A 24,288-nucleotide genomic window follows, 5' to 3' on the forward strand; every position below is an offset into this window, starting at 1 on the left:
TCTATATACATATATGGCCATTCTATATATATATATATATATATTTATATATATATATATATATATATATATATATATATATATATATATATATATATATATATATATATATATATATATATATATATATATATATATATATATATATATATATATATAAATATATATATATATATATATATATATATATATATATATATATTCACACACACACACACATACATATATATATATATATATATATATATATATATATATATATATATATATATATATATATATATATATATATATATATATATATATATATATATATATATATATATATATATATATATATATATATATATATATATATATATATATATATATATATATATATATATATATATAAGGTACAAGAATTGATTGAGAACATTCAATATTCTTACATCAAATATCAAATTTTCATCAGTCTTTGTCAATGATTTGATAAATGCTTAGCATCTGTTGTACTTAAATGATAAAATCTACTTCCCAATAAGAGCCTGATTTTGCGGAAGGACTTGGAGGTATCCCAAGTTTTGTTGACGATTGTCGGAGTCTGAGGATTTTTCGCTAAAATCTTAGATGTACGAAAAATAAGAAAGAATGTTTCCCTGAAATACCTTAGTGATCTCTGAATTGGTTATGAAAGATAATTACGGTGATATATGATTGTTCAGTTCCATAGGCCCATCGCCACTTCCACCAAGAAAGAAAGAGATTTTGTAATTAACATCGATGATATCTGCGAATGAATTTTTAACTGGAAAATTGGGTAATGGTTCACTCTGTATCCTCATGGGAAGATATATACATAGTTTTATTCTGAGGTTATTCATCTGCTTAATGGATTTTTGTTCCCCCTGTTAAACTATCTTTTTTAACTTATTCTCTTTGTAAGAGATATAGGAACATGACATGTTCCTAGATGTTAAACACATTATTGAAAAATAAATGATAAGTCACAGTAATTTTAAATTGGACTGTTATTGTTCTACCAATTATGGGCTCTCCTTATCAGTCACAGTACCAATTGAAGTGAATTCTAATTGAAGAATAATGCAGACAAATATCTTGCTAGTCCCACTTCTAACAATTTTTCGATAATTTCTAACGTCATGTTAGCATAGTATTGAAGACTATTTACAATTTTTCGACGATTTCTAACGTCATGTTAGCATTGTACTGAAGACTATTTACAATTTTTCGACGATTTCTAACGTCATGTTAGCATTGTACTGAAGACTATTTACAATTTTTCGACGATTTTAACGTCATGTTAGCATAGTATTGAAGACTATTTACAATTTTTCGACGATTTCTAACGTCATGTTAGCATTGTACTGAAGACTATTTACAATTTTTCGACGATTTCTAACGTCATGTTAGCATAGTATTGAAGACTATTTAACATTTTTCGACGATTTCTATCGTCATGTTAGCATAGTATTAAAGACTATTTTCTCTCTAACATATATATTTTATGCGCAGTTGCAATAAACAGAATCTTCTGCGGAGGCCAGGGTGTCAAACTAAGCTAAATTTCCATTTAAATGGCATGAAGTCATGCTAATCTACATACATATTAGCTCTTTAGCTTTATGTGCAGTTTCCGTTACAAAGTAACCTTTGGAGAAACAAATCCACAGTTATGTATGGTTACACATATATGAAAAATAAATTCATTGAAAATGGGAATCTACCCGATTTCCGAAAGCGCTCTGTATAGATTTATTTTCAATATATTTGTACCCATGCATAACAGTGGAATTATTTCTCCATTTCAAGACTCATGCTGCTATGAATAAATTTTAAAGTATCCTTTAGTACGATTTACGTACATCTGTGTTGTTTCATTTGTTGCTTTGCAAATAGTGGATCCAATGCTCTCTTTATGAGCCTTCCGAATAAAAATCGGACTTTAACAGGCTCTGCTTGAAATTTTGATCGATTCATAACTAGACAAACATACGCACTCATGCACACGCGTACACACACGCACACACACAGTAACACACATCCGTTATATTTATCCAAACTTCTTATATAAATTAATCTTCGTCCTTCGACAACTGATATTAACATTAATAGCCAGTGCTTCATGAACCTGGCTTCATTTTGCGTATGTGTGTATGCATATATATATATATATATATATATATATATATATATATATAAATTTCTGACTCACGTCGGGATCGAACCCAGGTCTCTCAGGTGGAAAGCTTTCCACCTGAGAGACCTGTATGTGAAAATAAAGTCAGAAAAATTTATTTCTGTTCCACACGTGATTGTGAGTTGATGATTTCTATATATATATATATATATATATATATATATATATATATATATATATATATATATATATATATATATATATATATATATATATATATTACATATATATATATATATATATATATATATATATATATATATATATATATATATATATATATATCTTGATCATAATTCATACAACAAACTTTTCTTTACTCCATGACCTTTTGATTTCCAGTTGGTAATCCTTATTATTACGAATTATCTATTCTCTTAGTAATAGATATGACAGATTTGGAATATCATGGTTTTCCTTCACAAAGAGGATTCCAATCAGAAATCCGTTAGTGATAATGAGGAGTCCACATGGAATTTACAGTATGTAAGACATTTTATAGAGGACGTGTTTCTCAAAAGTATTTCAGCGGCATCTTATATCATTTCTCTCGAAGAAATGATGGAACAGATTATGCATTATTCACAAAACAGTCCTGGTCATAAATTATAGTGAATATGAAAAAATTAATGTTTTTTTTTATATCTGAATATTCTGTAGGGGTTACTTCAAGAGCTTTTTGTGCTGCAATTTTCAAGTGGTTCATTATTAAAGATCAAGCAAACGGTACAAAATTAAACTTCTGCTTCAACATTTTTGTACCATTTTTTGTCGCAGCAAGATTTATCTACTGAGCAAATCCCTTCCATTCAAAAAGACAAACGTCATAGAAGCAAATATTCCTCCGTTCCTGGAAAAAAAGGGCACCGAGCGCTTACGATTAGTATCAAAGAGGAGAGAGTAGTTTTCCAAGCAGTGGAATTCCAACTTTATGATGAGCTGGTTTAATACTTCTCAGTGCGCTACGAATTTTATCTTGACTACAACTGAAATGTGGAATAGTTTGCCTAACGCCGTTGTGGAATCTTCTGATCTCCAAATGTTTCGGCGAGGAGCAAAGTCTTTCCTGCTCTTTGCTGGCGCCTCCTGAATTCAGGTGCATCGGTTTATTTTCTATTCCTTTATATTCAATTAATCATCACCTTTTCCTGTAACTTGTCAGTTCCACAGGCCCATCGCCACTTCTACCAAGAAAAAAAGGGATTTTGTGATTAACATCGATAATATCTAAGAATGAATTTTTAACTGGAAAATGGGGTAATGGCTCCTCTGTATCCTCACGAGAAGACATAAACAGTTTTATTCTGGGGATATTTAAATCCTTGATGGATTTGTGTTCCTCCTGTTGAACTAATATTATTAACTTGTTCTCTCTGCAGGCTGATTTCCCTTTGGAGTCCTCTTGTGTCTATAGTCTGCTGACAGTGCCCACAAGGGGTTTCAGCTGAAGATTTAAAGAGAGTAAAACTTAGAAATACAGAGAGAAAGCAGTCAAAGAACATCTCACAAACGATGTGACTGTACAGCGTATAGAAGTTCACGAAGACAGCGGTTGTTATCTGCGTTTTCCGCTGGTTAAAATCAGATTTATTTGCTTTCATCTAAAATACAAATTAACAATAAATTCAGAGAATTGAAAGCCAACGGATATGAAAAAAACTTCAAAAAACTTCTCTAAACCTTAGGCATTATGTGTGAAAGTTAATTTGACAAACGTTTTCGTACAACGTTCAACTTGAATGAAGTATTACGAAGGTGAATGATACATATACACATAGCTTACATAAAGACAATCGTATATTAGAAAATTGGTTAGGAAACTCTATATGACTAAGTAATCATCTTAACGAAATTCTAAAACAGGTCAAAAGATATAAAGAAGGTACTCTAACACGGAAGTAATCAAGATATTAGCAACTATCTGGCAATCAAAGGTATAAATATGTGTATTTTATTAAAGAAAAATATGTCTCGTTAATGAACACAGCGCCTGAAAAATTGGGTGATAATCACGTCGCTAATGATGCCATTAAGAGGGAGGGTTTGTTTTTTTTTATGAATGTTAATAAGAAAACTGCTAGTGAGGTCCTTAATATTCATTCAAAAATAAATAATATTCAGCCTTGTCCATACAATTTTCTCTCCATATTCCACCATCTTGCTCCCCGTCTTACCCTCGCTCCAAACATTTTAGCTCCAAACATTTTATCATTACATCATCTTTATAAACATCAAACACCCTGACAGCCTAGCGCTTCCTTTATTAGACCCACTTACACACGAAAGTGTTGGTGTCCTCATCTGCATATTAATGCGTTAGTATCAAACACATACACATAGAGCCTTGATGGCCAAGTCGGGTAGAGCAGCAGCCTCGGACTTCCTAGAGGTCTATGGTGCAGGTTCAAATCCGCAGCCGACCGGTCAGAGAGGCGGACACTTTGCTATCCGTGTAGACATCCCGGGATTGTGTATGTAATCAACGGATAGGTTTGTTTAAAAAGCAAATGGGTGTTACAGACTAATACACACACAAACAAAGCCACTCCAACACCTTCTAAAAACATAACAGACACCTCACACGCCTCGACTGTCGACCTAACCGCGCAACGAAGTCCTCGCTGCTGGGAGAACGGGCGCTGGTGACTGGTATAATACATGTACATAGCTACCGGAGTCTAAGCGATGACAGGCAGGGCAGCCGATCGATACTACAAAGTTTACCCCAAAGCCAAATCAAAACCCTTCAAAAAGAAGGCATCGTGCTTACCCCACACAAATGGGAAAAAGCACGTTAAAAGAAGGAGAAGATCAAACACATACAGGTCTTCTACTCTGAAAGCTCGCTGCTTTTCGTTTCACCTTCAGACACTTGTAAAAACCATCATCAAATATTTCCTGACTAAAACCGACAAATGCTAAATCAATTTTAGCTTCCCATCAAAAACCAAATGATGGTAAATGCAAAATTGACAGGGCATTTTAAATGCCAAAGAAAACGTAAATAGATGAAAAAGACAGCAATTTGAATACTCCCAATCTTAATAAAAGTTTAACCGTTTGAGAAGCCTGGAAGAAAACCAGACAGCAGGCAAATCTATTTTCTGCAAGGTCTCTTAAGCAAAGAGAAGAAAAATGCGCACAGAAAACTGACTGGAGGATTTTACTGTGGATTTTCTCCAGGAACCTCATGCAAACTATTCTTCCTTGATAAGATGAATATCTATGACTGCGACAAAGGAGTATTATCTTCAGGAAAATGGGCATGCATGAAGATGTTTCTTCGGCATTGACATTATTTTACGTCAACTTATCTTCCTAGTTACGTAAAAGATTTTCAGTGAAATTTACCTTTTATAACTATTATCTACAATTACAAGCCATGCTCTGAAACCTCTGCTACTGAATTTCTGCTAAGGTGAAACTGCTAAAATTACATTACATTTCAGATGCGTACACTTCTCTCGTTGGAGATCTGGCTTGTCTAAAAAATCTTTTTCAGAGTTAGTTCAAATACTGTAAAATATTTACGACTAATGCTGCTTACATTCTTAAAACTTCTCGAACTGCGTTAATATATTTGTTACTACTTCTTAATACTCTCACAAAAACATAATGGTTATTTTTTCTGTTCTGAATGTTAATATAGCCGTAAAATTTTTAAAAATAGCAACATAAAGAAGAATTTAAACACTTTTATCTTTTTCATTATGTTTTCACTGTTATTATTATTATTATTATTATTATTATTATTATTATTATTATTATTATTCAGAAGATGAACCCTATTCATATGGAACAAGCCTACAAGGACCAACCACTTAAAATTCGTGCTTCCATAGAATATAGTGTTCATTTTTTAAAGCAGCTCCAGAAGATAGCAGGAAATACAGAAAGCAGAGATCGCTTATTAGAAAAAAATACAAATTAATAAATTCACATATAATTATGTGGAAATACAAAAAAATGATTAAACAACAAGATGAATTATTTTAGGGCAGTAATGCATTGCATCTTCACTTGAACTTTTGAGGTCCTAATAGCACAACATCCTCAGGGCGACCGTTCCATAGTCCAAGGTGCGAGGAGTAAAAGACCTCTGGAACTGAGGAGTTCGACAGCGAGGTACATTTACTGCATTTTGGTGCTGCTGTTCAGCAAATCTTTTGGCAGGAAAAGAAGATCAGGGTAAACTGCGGTTGTGAAAGTTCTTTATTAGAATAAGATTTACGAAAAATTGACAAACAAGAGACCATCCGTCGATTGTCCATAACTGCTAATGTTAGGAGACGGAAATCTACCACCACCAATCCCTCTATCTAAGAGATAAATCATTAGCAGAGGCAGACATCTACGCCGAAGAACAGTATTCTAGTAAGGGAAAGAACATATGAACTATAACGGAGTTTAACTTTGTTATAAATATATGAGGCCTTCCGTATAATGCCTAACTTCCGCTGGATGAGAGTCAAAAGTTACAACTCAGATCCTCAGACTCATTCAACAGAGCCCCATAAACAATGAAAATAAAAAAAAAATTACACATCATGGACAAAACAATTCTTAATACATATCTTATTGTTAATTCCTAAAATAAGAAATAGGAACATGGCATGTTTTCCATATTCTTATTCCGTCCTTAAAATCAAAGTTTTATCTGAAATGTAAGGTTGGTTCCATAGCTGCTCAGAAATTTTGATAAAGATTATGATATTATATCACCGATAAATTGGAACATTACGAAAAAAAAAAAACTGATTTTCTTGCAAATTTCTTTCCTTGTGTCTTCATGATAATACATCACGAGGCTTCCATAGCAGGCGAACCGATTTATTTTCAAATGCATTTTGCATATATATCAAATGAGTTTTTATAATGTTTTTTCAGAATTTATCTGAGACTACACTGACATAAATTCTTGATCCTGTTAGATCCATGGTGGAAATCAGATAGGTTTCGAAATCCTGAAAATGCATATCCAAGGTAATAAAATATTCTAACTTCGTCTTTTACTGGAGGCTAACAATTAAATTTCATACATGGACTCATGAAGCGCTTTTAAGACATTTCATTTCGAAGTCATAATCATTTCGAAATGAAGTAAAGTGATTTTAGAACCTGATATGCTTTGATTTTTAATCCGTGATATTATGGCATTACTAATACACGAGCACTAGTTAGGCATTTGGTGCTAAATCGGCTACTCTGTAAAATTATACAACAATTTTTAAAAATAATAGTGACTCATAACCTTACATATGCTTCTTAATATTTCAAACAGTGTGTATATATTGTAGATATATAATTAAAATACCAGAATATATAATGGTCGATTTATTCTCTTTAGAACCGCTGTATAAATCGTCCAATTTTGCAAGTGTTCATTAATTAGAACACTGCGAAAATGAATTTTGCATATTTGCAGAAGACTTTACGAACGAAATTACACACCACAAATCTGACAGGATAAGTGGGACGAAGTCAATGGCTGTATCTTATCCTCAATTTCAGTTCCCCTTGTCCTGATTATAAAAGTTATCCTCTCTCTCTCTCTCTCTCTCTCTCTCTCTCTCTCTCTCTCTCTCTCTCTCTCTCTCTCTCTCTCTCTCTCTTATGCAGTAGGTATAAGGTATTTTATGGTATTGTTCCATCAAGCTGAGAGACAATATCCCCACACCCTCTCATATAACCATTAGATAGCCTCTTTCATCATGTTATTCACTCGAAGTTAGGATTTCTATAAGTATTTTATCCCTGGTTTCAAAAACATTTCCACTAAAACCATTTATCTTGATGAGACTCAAGTAGTCCTTTATTTTTCCCTTTAATTTATTTTCTTCTTCGTGGGGGAATTATAAATTAGAATCAGGCCAATTAAACTAAGGCAGCGAGAACCGAGTTAATTATCCACAGACGACCTAATTTCGAATCTGCATCCACTGCTGCTTTATTAAAAGATTTCCTATTTCATAAAGAAGATACGATGCAGAGGTTAGAGTAACTTTGGAGGAACAGGGTACAGTATGCAAGCAACCCCTAGGGGGAAAGACAAGCAATAAAACATCGAGCAAATGCGTTTAACAGTAATTATCAGAATATCATAAGGCATACAAAAATTCCAAAAACAAATATAAGGGTTTTGTGCTTTATTGCAATTTAAATTATTTGAAGTATCCAGATATATCAAGTCAAAGCTTCGGATTCTACTGCCTTCTAAGCGATTAAGTAAAAACGCCAATCACTCCGCTTTCGTATCATTAGTCGGTTGTGGATTGCGAAAGGTAAATTTTATCTATTTAAATGGGTTAGAGTTTTTACTTTCAAATCAAAGTAGGAGAATCTTATTATAAATAATATCGAATTATATTTATAATAAGATTCTCCTACTTTGATTTGAAAGTAAAACCTTTAACCCATTTAAATAGACAAAATTTACCTTTCGCAATCCACAACCGACTAATGATACGAAAGCGGAGTGATTGGCGTTTTTACTTAATCGCTTAGAAGGCAGTAGAATCCAAAGCTTTGACTTGATATACCTGGATACTTCAAATAATTTAAATTGCAATAAAGCACAAAACCCTTATATTGTGATTACCTTATTATTCAGGTGAATGGTTCAAGCAATGAAGAACTGCTAAAACTTTAGATACAGAGCTAAGAAGCATAGGTTTAACCTTAACATGGAGAGAGAGAGAGAGAGAGAGAGAGAGAGAGAGAGAGAGAGAGAGAGAGAGAGAGAGGCTCTGCCTGTCTCTTATCAGAGATTCAACCTAGCTTAAGAGTTTCAATAAGCGAAAGATACATTTGAAAGCATTCCATCCAGATTTTAAAAGGAAGGGACTGTAATCTTCATGATTTCCAATTCAAAGCCAAGCATCAGAGTTACAACTCGTCGTAATGCAATGCTGGGTTTCGCATGCATTCAGACTGTAGCAGTTTCTAAGAGAATGTCATATTGGATCATTTTCTCGACATAGTCAATGTAGCGATTTCACAGACGTTGGATCTGCTTCCACCAGAACGTCTTTATATGTTACCAGCTTGCAGATCATTATGATATTGTAGTATATATTATTATAGTATATTATCTATATGGATATATGAAAATTTATATGTTTTAATCTTTTATCGGAGAAGAGTAAAGCTAAATAAAAGAAAAATTTTGAAATTTCTTATAAATATTGCAAAAAAAAAAATTCAGTTTTGGAAGTAGTGCAACAAACTCGCGTTTCAAGCATTCATTAGTAATATGAATCTTTGTTACTAAACGAGATTTGATACACAGAGTACGGTATAAATATATATGTAATTATGCAGTTGTCCAGTATGCAAATCTTAATAAAGTTCAAGGAATGAAAGATAATTCAGCAAGTAGCTAATGAATAATAACACAACAAAATACGGCTGAAGATGTTTAAAAGTCGTGGTAAGTAATTCAGGTACAAAGTGTTTATAATATATTTGGGAAGGTGGGATGTAATTCTTTAGTATAATGGAAAAGTCTCCAGGAAGAATGGAGATGGTATCTGAGAAAGAAGAAGTTGGTGGAGATATTTCCACGATGGAGGGACACATAAAGCAAGTTCTTTATTACAAGGAAACTGTAGGTCAAGTGCCTTACCTTTATTTGAAGATGAAAAGACTGTTCTAGATATACATATAATATATATATATATATATATATATATATATATATATATATATATATATATATATATATATATATATATATATATATATACATAAAAGGAGAGGCCACATCATCAAGGAACAAAAGGAACAGAGACCTCCAGTCTCACAAATTTATTCGCCGACGTTTCATACATATATATATATATATATATATATATATATATATATATATATATATATATATATATATATATATATATATATATATATATATGTATATATATATATATATATACATATATATATACATATATATACATACATACATATATATATATATATATATATATATATACATATATATATATATATATATATATATATATATATATATATATGTATATATGTATATATATATTTATATATGACTTTTTTATCACATCACCGTGATTCATATTCAATCAGTAAGCTACAAACGTCCTTTAATATCAATTCGCTCTACTCGAAACATATATGAAAATATATTATTTCCGAGGTAGAGCAAACTGATATTAAAGACGTTTGTAGTTTACTGATTATATATATATATATATATATATATATATATATATATATATATATATATATATATATATATATATATATATATATATATACACATTATATATATATATATATATATATATATATATATATATATATATATACATACATATATATATATATATATATATATATATATATATATATATATATATATATATATATATATATATGATGTAACAATATAGAATACTGTTTTATAAACACCAGAGCTTTTCATGTCATGTATGTTTTGTTGTTGGACAACGCACGACGCATCATGCCACCGCCAGCTTAGTTTATTAATTGTTTGCTCGAAGATCCTGTCATACTAATTTCAGCGCACAAAGAAAGCTGCGAGTTTGAAGGACTCCTAGTTTGATATAGAACCCTAGTATGAGTCAGGAGAGGTGACAAACCAACAGGAGACAGGTGGGCTTAGCCTAGGGGAAGGCTAGTAGCCTAAGTAAAGCTATTTCACCGTTCTTCAGCAGTGAAAGACTGCAGTCTGCAGCCCAAATTTATTTTTCTCACTTTTCATCGTATAGTTTGTTTATGCATTTTGAAGAGGAAATAAGTTTTCAGTCTCTAACTGAGATAATATTTTAAACTACCATTCAGATGTCTTTGCATTTACCTCCACTTAGTCCTCCAGTGGTGGCAAGAAATTAGCCATAAAGTGGAACAAGTTTAAAAAGACATTTCAGAATTACGAGGTAGCCACAGGAATAAATAACGAAAATGATAGGCGAAGAGTAACAACCTTTTTGCACGTAACTGGAGAGGCAGGGATTGAGAAATATAGAACCCTAACCTGGAATGAGGATGCAAATAAGTAAATCATCAAGAAAGCTTAAAGGAATATCAAGCAGAATGCGAGCATTGGTCAAATGTTATTATGGAAAGGTATAGGTTTCTTAAAATACACCAGGAATCTGATAAAACGTGTGATCAGTTTATCACACAGTTAAGAATTTTAGCTAAATCATTCCAATATGATAATTAAGAAGAGATGATAAGAGAAGTTCATTTCCAATTTGCATGATGATAAGGCTATAGAGAAATTATTGGACCATATTAATATGGACAGAAAACCAATAAACTTATACAGAGCTGTAAATTTTGTCAGGAATTATGAAATGAGACATCCACAAAAGAAACAGATGAAGACAGAGAGTAAACAGAACATTAATTTGGTCAAGAAAATGAAAAGGACAACACTATCACACAGCAATAGGTTTAATATTCGTAAAGGAATTCAAGACTGTAGATATTGTAGTAGAAACCACAGCTCAGGAAGGTGCCCAGCTTACTGCAGGATATGTAATAAGTGTGGGCGAAAGAATCATTTTGCTAAACAGTGTAAGAATTTCAATAAATCCAGGTCTGAGAAAGTTAAAGCTGTTGAGGATGATAATAACTGTAGTTTTGTTGGTGATAGTGAGTTACAGCAGACAAGTACTGTAACAGAATGGGTAGGAAATATTTCAGTCTCATGAAAGAAAGTAATTTGTGACCATGAATGTAAAGAATAGGAAAGTACACTTCCAAATAGATTCTGCTGAAACATGTAAGGTTACATCACTGAAAGAAGTGAAACTTTTGCTAGGTATTCAAAATGTAGGTGTTGAACATAGTAATGCTGCAGTAGAGATGAAAGTTTATAACAATAATAAAATAAGGAGTATTGATTCTAAAACTCTAACATGTACTCGAAATTAAAAACAACACAGGGTCAAATTTCAAGTGGTTAGAGAAAACTCTTTATCCATAGTAAGCTTTTCTGATAGGAAAGGTTGCGTTTTCTAAAAAATCCTTGTAAATAACAATTCCCATGCTAAGCAAGAAATTACTAACGTTTTTCATGTTAATCATAGGGATGATCAAAACAGTATTTGTTCCCAAGGTAACTCGGTAATCAGTAGAGATAAAATTATGACAGAATTTTCTTATCTCTTTGAGGGCTAAGAGGAGTCAGGAGCCCCATGTAAGATTAACGAGGACAAGACAGCTACACCAGTAGCACATGTGCCAAGAAGGGTACCTTTCGGTATGCAGAAGAAATTGAAAACACAATTAGAAAGCATGGAAGGCATTAATGGTACTATATTTGAAAAAGCAACTGAGCCTACTGACTGGGTTTCTAGCAGGGTTGTGGCCACCAAACTAAAACCAAATTATTTGAGAATTTGTAGACCCTCCTAATTTGAATACAGCTATCGACAGACCCCATTATAGCGTCCAGTTATTGGAGAAATTTTACCCCGTCTCGGTAAAGCAGGGATTTTCTCTGTTGGCAAGTGAGGCTTGATGAGGAATCTAGCTACTTGACTACTTTTGATACCCTATTTGCAGATACCGATGGAAACGCATGCCGTTTGGTATTTCTTCCACCCCAGAGGAATATCAGAGAAGGATGCATGAGGCTTTACAAAACTTCAAAGAAATGGTGGTTATTGCAGATGATACCTTGGTGTATTGAAGAGGCTCAACAGAAGAAAAAGCAGTGTTGGTCCATGACAGAAACTTGAAAGCATTATTACTACAGAGGTGCCAAAAAGAGAGTATTAAGCTGAACCAAGACAAAATAAGTCTCCGTGTGCCATAAGTCACTTATGTTGGACACTTGCTAACTAATGATGGTGTATGCACAGATCCAAGAAAAGTAACAATAATAAGAAATTTAAGAGTACCCACGGATATGAAATCCCTCAGTAGATTTTTGGGGATGGTCAATTATCTTTCCAAAGTTCTTCCGAGGTTATCAGATTTAACCCAGCCCTTAACAAATCTATAAAAGAAAAAATTGGTGTGGCAGTGGAATTCATGCCATATAGAGCACTTACTAAAATAAAAAAAAATTGATGGTGGCAGCACAAGTTCTGAAATATTTTGATCGTAGTGTTGATGTAGCATTATAATGTGATGCTTCAATATCAGGGTTAGTTGCAGTTTTGATACAACATTGTATCAAAACAGCCAGTAGCAAATGTATCCAAAAACTAACGGATACAGAGCGAATATATGCTCAAATAGAAAAAGAAATACTGGCCACAGTTTTTGCATCTTTGCATTTCGAGCGGTACGTATACGGTAAAGTGATAAATATCGAAACTGACCACAACCCCTTAGAAACTATTTTCTAGAAACCTTTGGTAAAATATCCCGAAAAGTTACAGAGTATGTTATTGCAGTTGCAAAAGTTTAGCCTTAATGTTCAGTACAAAAAGGGTTATAAGATCCTCATTGCTGATACTTTGCGCAGGGACTATTTGTCGCACACTGTTTCACAAGCAGATAAATCAAGTCTAATATCCACGATTGAGGACATTATTGCCATTCATATGTGTGAAAATATTGCTGTGACAGATAAGAGAGTAGAAGACATTAGACAGAAAACTATGGAAGATGCGGGAATGCAAACTTTGAAAGAGACGATTCTTAGTGGTCGGCCAACTCATTGTACAAATGTTCCTGAAATTGTTAGACCATAATTCATATTTAGGGATGAGCTTTCTGTTGAAGATTATGTGATTTTCAGGGATCCTTGCATTGTTGTTCATTCCTGCTTAAGGTTATATATGTTGAAGCAGATTCATTATGCTCATAATGGTATTAATGCTAATGTCAGGTATGGTCAAGATATTTTGGAATGGCCTAATATGTGTGCAGAGTGAAAGAATCATGTTGTTTCTTGCAAAATTTGTAACAAGTATGGTAAAATGCAAGCAAGAACTCCCTGAGACCACATGATTTTCCGTCACAGCCATGGTCAAATGTTGGTATGAATATTTTCACTCTTGGAAAATGCAATTGATTTATTTTAGTAGATATTATTCTTCATATTTTGAGGTTAACTTCTTAGAGAGTGTAGAGGTACAAGCTGTTATTAGTAAGGTCAAAAGTCATTTTGCACGGTATGGAATTCCCGACTTTGTGTAACAAATTGTGGTTCTCAAGACGCATCAAAGGGTTTCCAAAAGCCAACAAAAAAGTGGTGTTTCAAACATGTAACATCCTCCTTTATATTACCATCACTAGTCAAATGGCAAGGGAGAAAATGCAGTGAAGATTATGAAGCATCTTTTCCAAAAGCAAAGGAAGATGATCGCGACCCTTTATTAGCGCTCCTTGAGTGGTGGGGAAATACTCCGACTGAATGATTTATCTCATCACCTGAGCAGCACTTCTTCGGACGACGTGGAATATGAAGGATATGCTTATAACTAAATGACTAAATAACATGATGAGCTTTGTCTTACAAAGTTGAAAGAATTGTGATGACGTAATATGGCATGAGGCGTTTTTCTGTAAAAGTACGTTGGAAATAAAAGGATAAATGAGCTAACGAAAAAGGAAAAGAAAACAATTCAAAATAAGAAATGTTGCAGTATTTTGTCAAGACGAGGAACTCATACTTGTTCTTAATCATCAACATAAATGTAACAGTACATTATGCTACATTCATTCCAATAGAAATGCTGCATTCATTCTGGAAATGCTGCATTCATTCCAACGGAAACTATTTGAAAATGCTGCATTCATTCCAACGGAAGCTATTTGGAAATGCTACATTCATTCCAAAGGACACTATTAGGAAATGCTGCTTTCACTCCAACGGACACTATTTGGAAATGCTGCATTCATTCCAACGGAAACTATTTGAAAATGCATTCATTCCAACGGAAGCTATTTGAAAATGCTGCATTCATTCCAATGGACATTATTTGGAAATGCTGCATTCATTCCAACGGACACAATTTGGAAAGGCTGCATTCATTCCAACGGAAACTATTTGGAAATGCTGCATTCATTCCAACAGACACTATTTGGAAATGCTGCATTGATTCCAACGGACACTATTTGGAAATGATGCATTCATTCCAACGGACACTGTAAATGTTGTATTCATTCCAACGGACACTATTTAGAAATGCTGCATTTATTCCAACGGACACTATTTGGAAATGCTGCATTCATTCCAACGGAAACTATTTGGAAATGCTGCATTCATTCCAACGGAAACTATTTGGAAATGCTACATTCATTCCAACAGAAGCTATTTGGAAATGCTGCATTTATTCCAACAGACACTATTTGGAAATGCTGCATTCATTCCAACGGAAACTGGAAATGCTGCATCCATTCCAACAGACACTGGAAATGCTGCATTCATTCCAACGGAAACTATTTGGAAATGCTGCATTCATTCCAACGGACACTATTTGGAAATGCTGCATTCCTTCCAACGGACACTATTTGGAAATGCTACATTGATTCCAACGGAAACTGCATTTTGGAAATGCTGCATTCATTCCAACGGACACTAATTGGAAATGCTGCATTCATTCCAACGGACACTGGAAATGCTGCATTCATTCCAACGGACACTGTTTGGAAATGCTACATTTATTCCAACGGAAACTATTTGGAAATGCTACATTCATTCCAACGGACACTATTTGGAAATGCTGCATTCATTCCAACGGACACTGGAAATGCTGCATTCCTTCCAACGGACACTGGAAATGCTACATTCATTCCATCGTAAACTATTTGGAAATGCTGCATTCATTCCAACGGACACTATTTGGAAATGCTGCATTCATTCCAGCGGACACTGGAAATGCTGCATTCATTCCAATGGACACGATTTGAAAATGCTGCATTCATTCCAACATACATTGGAAATGCTGCATTCATTCCAACGGACACTATTTGGAAATGCTGCATTCATTCCAACGGAAACTTTTGGAAATGCTGCATTCGTTCCAACGGACACTATTTGGAAATGCTGCATTCATTCCAACGGAAACTATTTGGTAATGCTGCATTCATTCCAACGGAAACTATTTGGAAATGCTGCATTCATTCCAACGGAAACTATTTGGAAATGCTGCATTCATTCCAACGGACACTATCTGGAAATAAGTTTGAGAAATGATTCGTAATTTTTGTATGTACCGTATTAGAAAGAGAAACAAGAAATAGGGTAATTATAACTATTCAAAACATTTCCCTAGAAAATCATGCTTCCTCTCAATCAAGTTGTTTAATTCAAGCTATTACGAAAAATCCAATTTTAACCCGTCAACAATTTGCTGTGCAGGATAGAAGCAGTCGGGAAAATCTTACTGTTTAGTGTTTTTCTCTGGCAGAGGGAAATAGCGTGTTCGCGCAATTAAAAAGCAAAAGCGATTAAAGAAACCTATAAAATCGAGAAAAAAACTTTCACTTTCATTAAGATTATATTTACAGTGATTCTTTTATTTTATTTCTTCATGGATGTCAACAGGTGCTGACATAATCCCATTTGAGTAAATTGCTTTCTTGAAAATAAGGTCATGTATTTTGTACGCCGTAAACCCCTGAAAATTTATTTAACGCAGGAGGTCGTGGGCAATACAGATGCTACACCTTAATTAATTCCCTGAATAATAATGTACTTGACAGGAGAAAACGTATTTCGGTAGCTAAGGATAATGCCCCGGTGTAGAGCCAGCGCAAAGGTGTTGGCAACGCTGCCTCTGGAATTCAAGTCACTAAACAATCAAAGAACGTTTGTTAAATGAGAGTAATGATAATTGAGGAACTTCTGCTATGCATAACGCATAATACACTAAAGCCGGAAACACTATATTCTCATAACTAAGGTAATAAAAACCTTTCTATTGTGACGTGGCTCTGCTCTCTCTCTCTCTCTCTCTCTCTCTCTCTCTCTCTCTCTCTCTCTGTGAATAACTTTTTTTAGAATAAGTATACTTCATTCTTCCTTTGTTCGGTTGAGCTCTTCCGGTAAATCATTCCCTTGATAGTTCTTATTACCATTCTTTGACTATGCCATTGTCATATTGATATTGGTGTCATATTGATACCAAATTGAGGGAAGTAATCCATGCGATTACAAGACAATACACTGACGATGAAATAACGTTTCTGATGATCTAGCCCCTGCATTCATCATGACACGAATATACAGTATCACTGGCGGCATTTGTGCGCATATTTATGGTTGCCAGAGGCTTTGGAGAGTGAATTGTAAATCAACTTTAGCAGCCATAACGTAATTCTGACTTTTGCATCCCTTTGCGTTACTGTCATTACTATATATTACTGTGAGGAATACAGTCCTACACCTGTTATTTTAACATTCTTTTTATTTTAATTAACTCTTCTATGAAAGTTTTTCTCATAGTAAATTAATAAATTGCATTCATTCGGTCTCGACACAAAGTCAGATAAATAGAAGTAACACTGCAGGTTAAAAATCAGCGCAATAATAAATTAATAAATTGTACTTTTTTCATTCTTGACACAAGTCAAATACACAGCCAGCCATATACATACTTTAAATATATGCATATATATTATATATATATATATATATATATATATATATATATATATATATATATATATATATATTTATTTCTGCATATATATTGTGTGTTATGATTTCTATATATATATATATATATATATATATATATTTATATATATATATATATATATATATATATATATATATATATATATATATATATATATATACATACATACATACATATATATATATATATATATATATATATATATATATACTGTAAACATACATACATACATACATACATACATACATACATACATACATACATACATATATATATATATATATATATATATATATATATATATATATAATGAAGCAGCTGTCGATGATGTAACTTTGTGTTGGCAACTTCATCCCAAAAGATCGACTAATAACTCGGAAGAAGGACTCCAGTCGGATTCGGTTCCCTTCAGGGAATGGAAAAGTGATCTCGAAGAATGTGGGCTTCCCTCCAAGAAGTTTCTAAAGCCATTCGTCTCCAGAAAGGACCAAATCCGATTCTTTCTCCGCCCAGCGTTGTACTTTATTATTGCCAGCAAATCCAAAGGCTGCAGAACCTGGAGATTGCCTTAAAGCCTTCGGAAGCCCCAGAGACAATGTGTCTTATTTCGAAACTAGACTTGAGAAAAGCATTGAGTGCTGCTCGTGGTTAGTGCTGTAAACAGGCCATGCTTTGCTTTGCAGTGCAGTAAGGTGAAAACAGAAGAAAGTCCTCGGGACTCGAAGAGATGATTTGATCCTGCAAGCGCATCTGGACGGTCACAGATGTCCTCAGCAAAGACCGAGGGAATCAAATTGAAACCCAGATGTAAGAGGATGTGAGACCAAAGCTTGATCACGAAAGAGAATCATTTAAAGAGGAGAAAGAACTATTCTTTCAAGAAAGAGAGCATTCCATTTAGAGGTTAAAAATTCGGTGTTCCCTTTGAACTGTGAGAAAGCACTTTCTTCGAAAAGATAAAGAAGAGTTTGAGAATCGGAAGATGCGGGACCTCCTTGAAAGACAACACAGGAAGGAACGAGAGGTACTGAGGACGATCGAGGGACTAAGAAGGGAAAATTAAAACCAAGTAAAAAATGCGCCGAAGTTTCTTCGGCACAATCGAGTTTTCTGTACAGCGTATAATCAAGGCCACCGAAAATAGATCTATCTTTCGGTGGTCTTGGTATAATGTTGTATGAGCCGCGGCCGATGAAACTTTAACCACGGCCCGATGGTGGCATGTCCTATATCGTTGCCAGAAGCACGATTATAGCTAACTTTAACCTTGAACAAAATAAAAACCACTGAGGTTAGAGGGCTGCAATGTGGTATGTTTGAAGATTGGAGGGTGGATGATCAACATACCAATTTGCAGCCCTCTAACCTCAGTAGTTTTTAAGATCTGACGGCGGAAAGAAAAAGTGTGGACGGACAGACAAAGCCATCTCAATAGTTTTCTTTTACAGAAAACTAGAAAGAATTATAATGAGCATAGAGTCAGATCACTAATACACAGCTCTTTGGATTGCAAACTTCGACATGGCATCAGAAACAAAGAGCTGCTTCAATCAATATTGAATGATATCTAAATCCAAATTTCAAATTAAATGCAATCCAAAAGCAACTTCTACGGCGAAGTAAAGAGCAGCCCTCCCCGCCCCTTAAAAATACAAAGGCAACCTTCTGGGGCAGCGTAAAACCCGGTATGTTTAATGCCTCTGAAAAAAAAAACTCACAAAGACAACCTCTGGCGCAGCGTTAAACCTCGTAATTAATGCCTCTGTAAAAAAAAAAAAAAAAAAAAAAAAAACTTGCAAGAGCAACCTCTGGCATGGCATAAAAACCCGTAAGTTAAGGCCTTTGTAAGAAAAACTTGCAAAGGCAACCTCTTGCAAGGCGTAAAAACTTTTAAGTTAATGCCCTGTAAAAAAAATTGCAAAGATAACCTCTTGCAAGGCGTAAAACCCCAGAAGTTAATGCCTCTACATAAAAAAACTTGCAAAGGCAACCTCTGGAGTGGTGTAAAACCCGTAAGTTAATACTTTTGTAAGAAAGAATATTTTTAAAAATTACAGACGAAACCACTTTTCCGGCGTAAAACCCGTAAGTTTATGCCTTTGTATTGAAAAAAAGCAACCTCTGGGGCGCCGTATAACCCTATAAGTTAATGTCTTTGTAAGAAAAGGAAAAAATTTTGTAAATTTCACAAAGACAACATCTGGCGCGGCATAAAACCCGGCAAGTTAATGCCTTTGAAAAAAAAACTTGCAAATGCAACCTCTGGCGCGGCGTAAAACCCCGTAAGTTAATGCATTTAAAAAAAAATATGCAAAGGCAACCTCTGGCATGGCGTAAGTAAAAAGAAAGTACACCTTAGTTTAACCAGACCACTGAGCTGATTAATAGCTCTCCTAGGGCTGGCCCAAAGGATTAGACTTTTTTTACGTGGCTAAGAACCAATTGGTTACCTAGCAACGGGACCTACAGCTTATTGTGGAATCCGAACCACATTATAGCGAGAAATGAATTTCTATCACCAGAAATAAATTCCTCTAATTCTTCATTGGCCGGCCGGAGACTCGAGCGCTTGCCCAGCAGTGTGCTAGCCGAGAACTATACCGACCTTCCAACGAGGAACTTTGGCATGGCGTAAGAAAAGATATTTTAAAAAAATTTACAGAGGCAACGTCTGGCACAGTTAATGCCAGTTAATGCCATTGTAAGAAAATGAATGAAAAAAAAAAAATTACACAAGAAACCTCTGGTGTGGCTTAAAACTTTAAGTCAATGCCTTTGTAAATAAAAAAAAAAATTGCAAGGGCAACCTCTGGCGTGATGTAAAAACCGTAAGTTAATGCCTCTGTAAGAAGAAAAAAAAAAATTTTCGGAGGCAACTCCTGGTGCGGCGTAAAACCTCGTAAGTTAATGCTTTTGTAAAAAAAAAAATTTTCAAAGGTAACCTCTGGCGTGGTATAAAAACCTGTAAATTAAGGCCTTTTAAAGGAAAAAAATTTAAAAGTTTAGAGGCAGCCTCTGGTGCGGCGTAAAACCCCATAAGTCAATGCCTCTGTAAAAAAAAATGCAAATAGGGAGAACCAGCAGTTTTATTTGCTGTGTGAGCAGCCCGAAATCCATATTAATGAATGATTTGGGCATTTTAGTGACCAATTTATAAGGTTACAAAAAGAAGAATAAAACGTACAGTAGTACCTGACCAATAGAAAGATAATTTGAAATATAACACAAGATCTGATAATGGTCATAGTAACAATAAAATTAACAATAATTGAACTAACCATGTTAATTTTAACAAAATCTTTGTTTACCTATGAATGAAAGTTGATAATATGCAAGGCCATCAGTTTGCAGTAATCTCGCTTTGGTAACAATCAGTTAATCATACGTTCTATTTCCTCACCAGATACGATGAGCAGAATAACTACATGGAGTCGAGGAACTGTCATTTTACGTGTAATTCTTAGGAACAGATTCACCTCTACGGTATGCGATTGCTACCTATGACAGATGACAGGTTCACCAGCGAGGAATACCTAGAAACAGTGTAGAGGGTGATGTTTCCAGCAGTACGTCCATCTATCCTCCCGGACCCAGAACGCGTTGTATATATATTTGACAACTATTGTTCACCAAGCCAGTATAGTAAAACAGTGGTTTGAAGAACAGAGATATATCGACGCTTTGCCGTGACCGAGTATGGCTCCCTCTACCCAATGGAAAACACATGGGCATGCACTGTGAATGCCTGGGATTCACAAGAACAACGAACATCACTGCGGCTTATGCAACATGCTGCAACAGAGTGGGAAGTACTGCGAAGGAGGCCTGAAAATGTTTACAACCATGTTGCATCTGCGCCCAAAAGACTTGAGGGTGTAACTGTGATAATCTCGGTGGCTGGACCAAGTACTGATTAGTATAGTCATTTCCACTTGGTTTCGAATACTTTCCTTTTGTCCTCTCCCATATTAACAGCGTTTTCATGTATATATGTATGTATATATATATATATATCATATATATATATATATATATTTATATATATATGAAATGACTATATATATTATATATATTAGATATCGAAATGTATGTATATGTACATGTAATGTGTGTGTGTATACTAGTACTAAATATATATATATATATTGATATATAGGGATATATATATATATATATATATAATATATATAGGTGATATATATATACTGTTTATATATATATATATATATAGCTATATATATATATTTATATATATACATAATGTATATATTTATAAATATATAAAAATTTCAGTCATTTCAGAATTGAACTGATTTCTATCGACCGGTAGACATCAGTAGGTGCAAAGTGAAGGATCAGTCCTTTATTATATTTCTAAGTACTGTATAATTTCTGCAACGTTTCAAGATATAAAGTCCTATTTTCAAGCTATAAAAGATAAGACAAACGTTAAAATAACAAACTCGGAATAATAATTAACGGTTAAAAAAACTATACAAAAAGTATATATGACAAGTACAAAAGGTAGGGAAGAGTGATTACCATAAGGTGCTGAAGGCACAGACCGAGTGCCATTTCGGGCCGGGTTCAGCTTCGACTTATAAGCTCACGAGAGATACAGAGGTGTTGAGGAAGATTGGGTGTTTAACTGTGGAATGAGTTGTTTATTGAAGAGTTATTCTAAGATTGCTAAATATTGTTCGTTAAGAGTTTGGCCTATAATTTTAAAATCTTTGTAATTTATGCCAGATTTACATTTCTTTGTATGTTCACGTATACATGAAAATTCAGGATTAGTTATTTTGACACCTGTTGTATAGCTAACGCCTCGATGAGGGTCCAATCTCACTTTGAGTAATCTCCGTGTGGGGCCGACGTACTTCCCAAGATTACATCTAGGGTATTAAATAGATGTACGACTCCTGAGGTTATTGGTGGATCGAGTTTCTCCTTATGTTTAAACAGAGATCTAATACTCATTGGGTTGCAGGGTTTAGCTTTAATTCAGTTGCAGGTAAACATTTCTCGACTAACAGCTTCAGTTCACGGTAGAAATTTTTGTCATGAATAAATGGGACATTTGCATATAATCGTAATTTTGGTACTGTTGGTATTTCAGTTTTAGGATGGAAGATATTTTTAAGAATTTGTAGCGGTGTTTATACAAAAGGTTTCGACGTAAAGCAATTGTCATTGAAATATTGGTGGAGATAGGTTATTTCACTGTGAAAAAGATTCCAATCAGACGTTATGAAAAAGATTAAACGACGTTATGTTAAAGAGCGAAAGACGACGTGGAGTTTAGTTTAAAATTATAAAAACAGTTACTATAAAAATTTGAGACCAGAGAATGTTTTTATCCGATTCAGTGGTCTCAAGCAAGAATCTTGTTCAGAAACAATAATTTCATAGACAGAAATCTAATAGAAACGGCATGTATTCAATATAGTGAAAACAATCACTTTAATGACAGTATAGGTTTATTCAAGACAGACCCACTTTTTCTACATATCATGAAAAATCAGTACAAATAATGTAATATATTGACTTAGGTATTCACTTAATTCCCTGTTTAGCCTCATTAGAATGTTGACCTTTTCTGTTGGACGAACTATGTACTAGACAAATTATATTTTATAATATCCTGCAACAATTGTAAGCACCGTTAACCATTTTTACTTGTTTTTTATGTAAGTCTTGAAGTAAAATGTAAACATATGTCCGGTATATGTTTTTTCTTAAACTGATTAGTCAATAAAGTTCCCCGGAAGAGGCCTGACGGAAGGCGAAACCGTTGGTACAAATTAAGAACTCTATTTCCTTCTTCCTCTGGTTTCTCCTTCGTTTTCATTGTGGAGTACATCGAGATATTTTATCTTGTGTGTGTGTGTGTATACGTATATAAATGGTTGATTATAGGCTATTTGACTTGTGTGAAGAATGTTAAAATATCAGGTGTAAGACTGCATTCCTCACAGTAATATGTAATGATAGTAACGCAAAGCGATGCAAAAGTCACAATTACGAAATGGCTGCTCAAGGTGATTTACAATTCACTCTCCAAAGCCTCTGACATCCAAAAACATACTGTACACACACATGACGCCACTGACATATTCCTGTCGTAATGAAGGCAGGGGCTAGATCATCAGAAACGGCATTTCATCATCAGTGTATTGTCTAATCATCGCATGGATTACTTCCCTCCATTTGGTATCAACGTACCGCCAATATCAGTATGACAAGGGCATATTCAAAGAAACTAATTCGATAGTAATAAGGACTATCAGAGGAATTATTTACCGAAAGGGCTCAACCGAGCAAAGGAAGGAAGGAGTACACTTTTTTCAAAAAAGTTATACAGAGAGAGAGAGAGAGAGAGAGAGAGAGAGAGAGAGAGAGAGAGAGAGAGAGAGAAAGTGCATGCCTACTTCACGATAGAAAGACTTATATTACTTTGGTTATGAGAATATAATGTTT

This window comes from Macrobrachium rosenbergii, chromosome 12 (genome assembly GCF_040412425.1).
Source record: "Macrobrachium rosenbergii isolate ZJJX-2024 chromosome 12, ASM4041242v1, whole genome shotgun sequence".
In the NCBI taxonomy this organism is placed as follows: Eukaryota; Metazoa; Arthropoda; class Malacostraca; order Decapoda; family Palaemonidae; genus Macrobrachium; species Macrobrachium rosenbergii.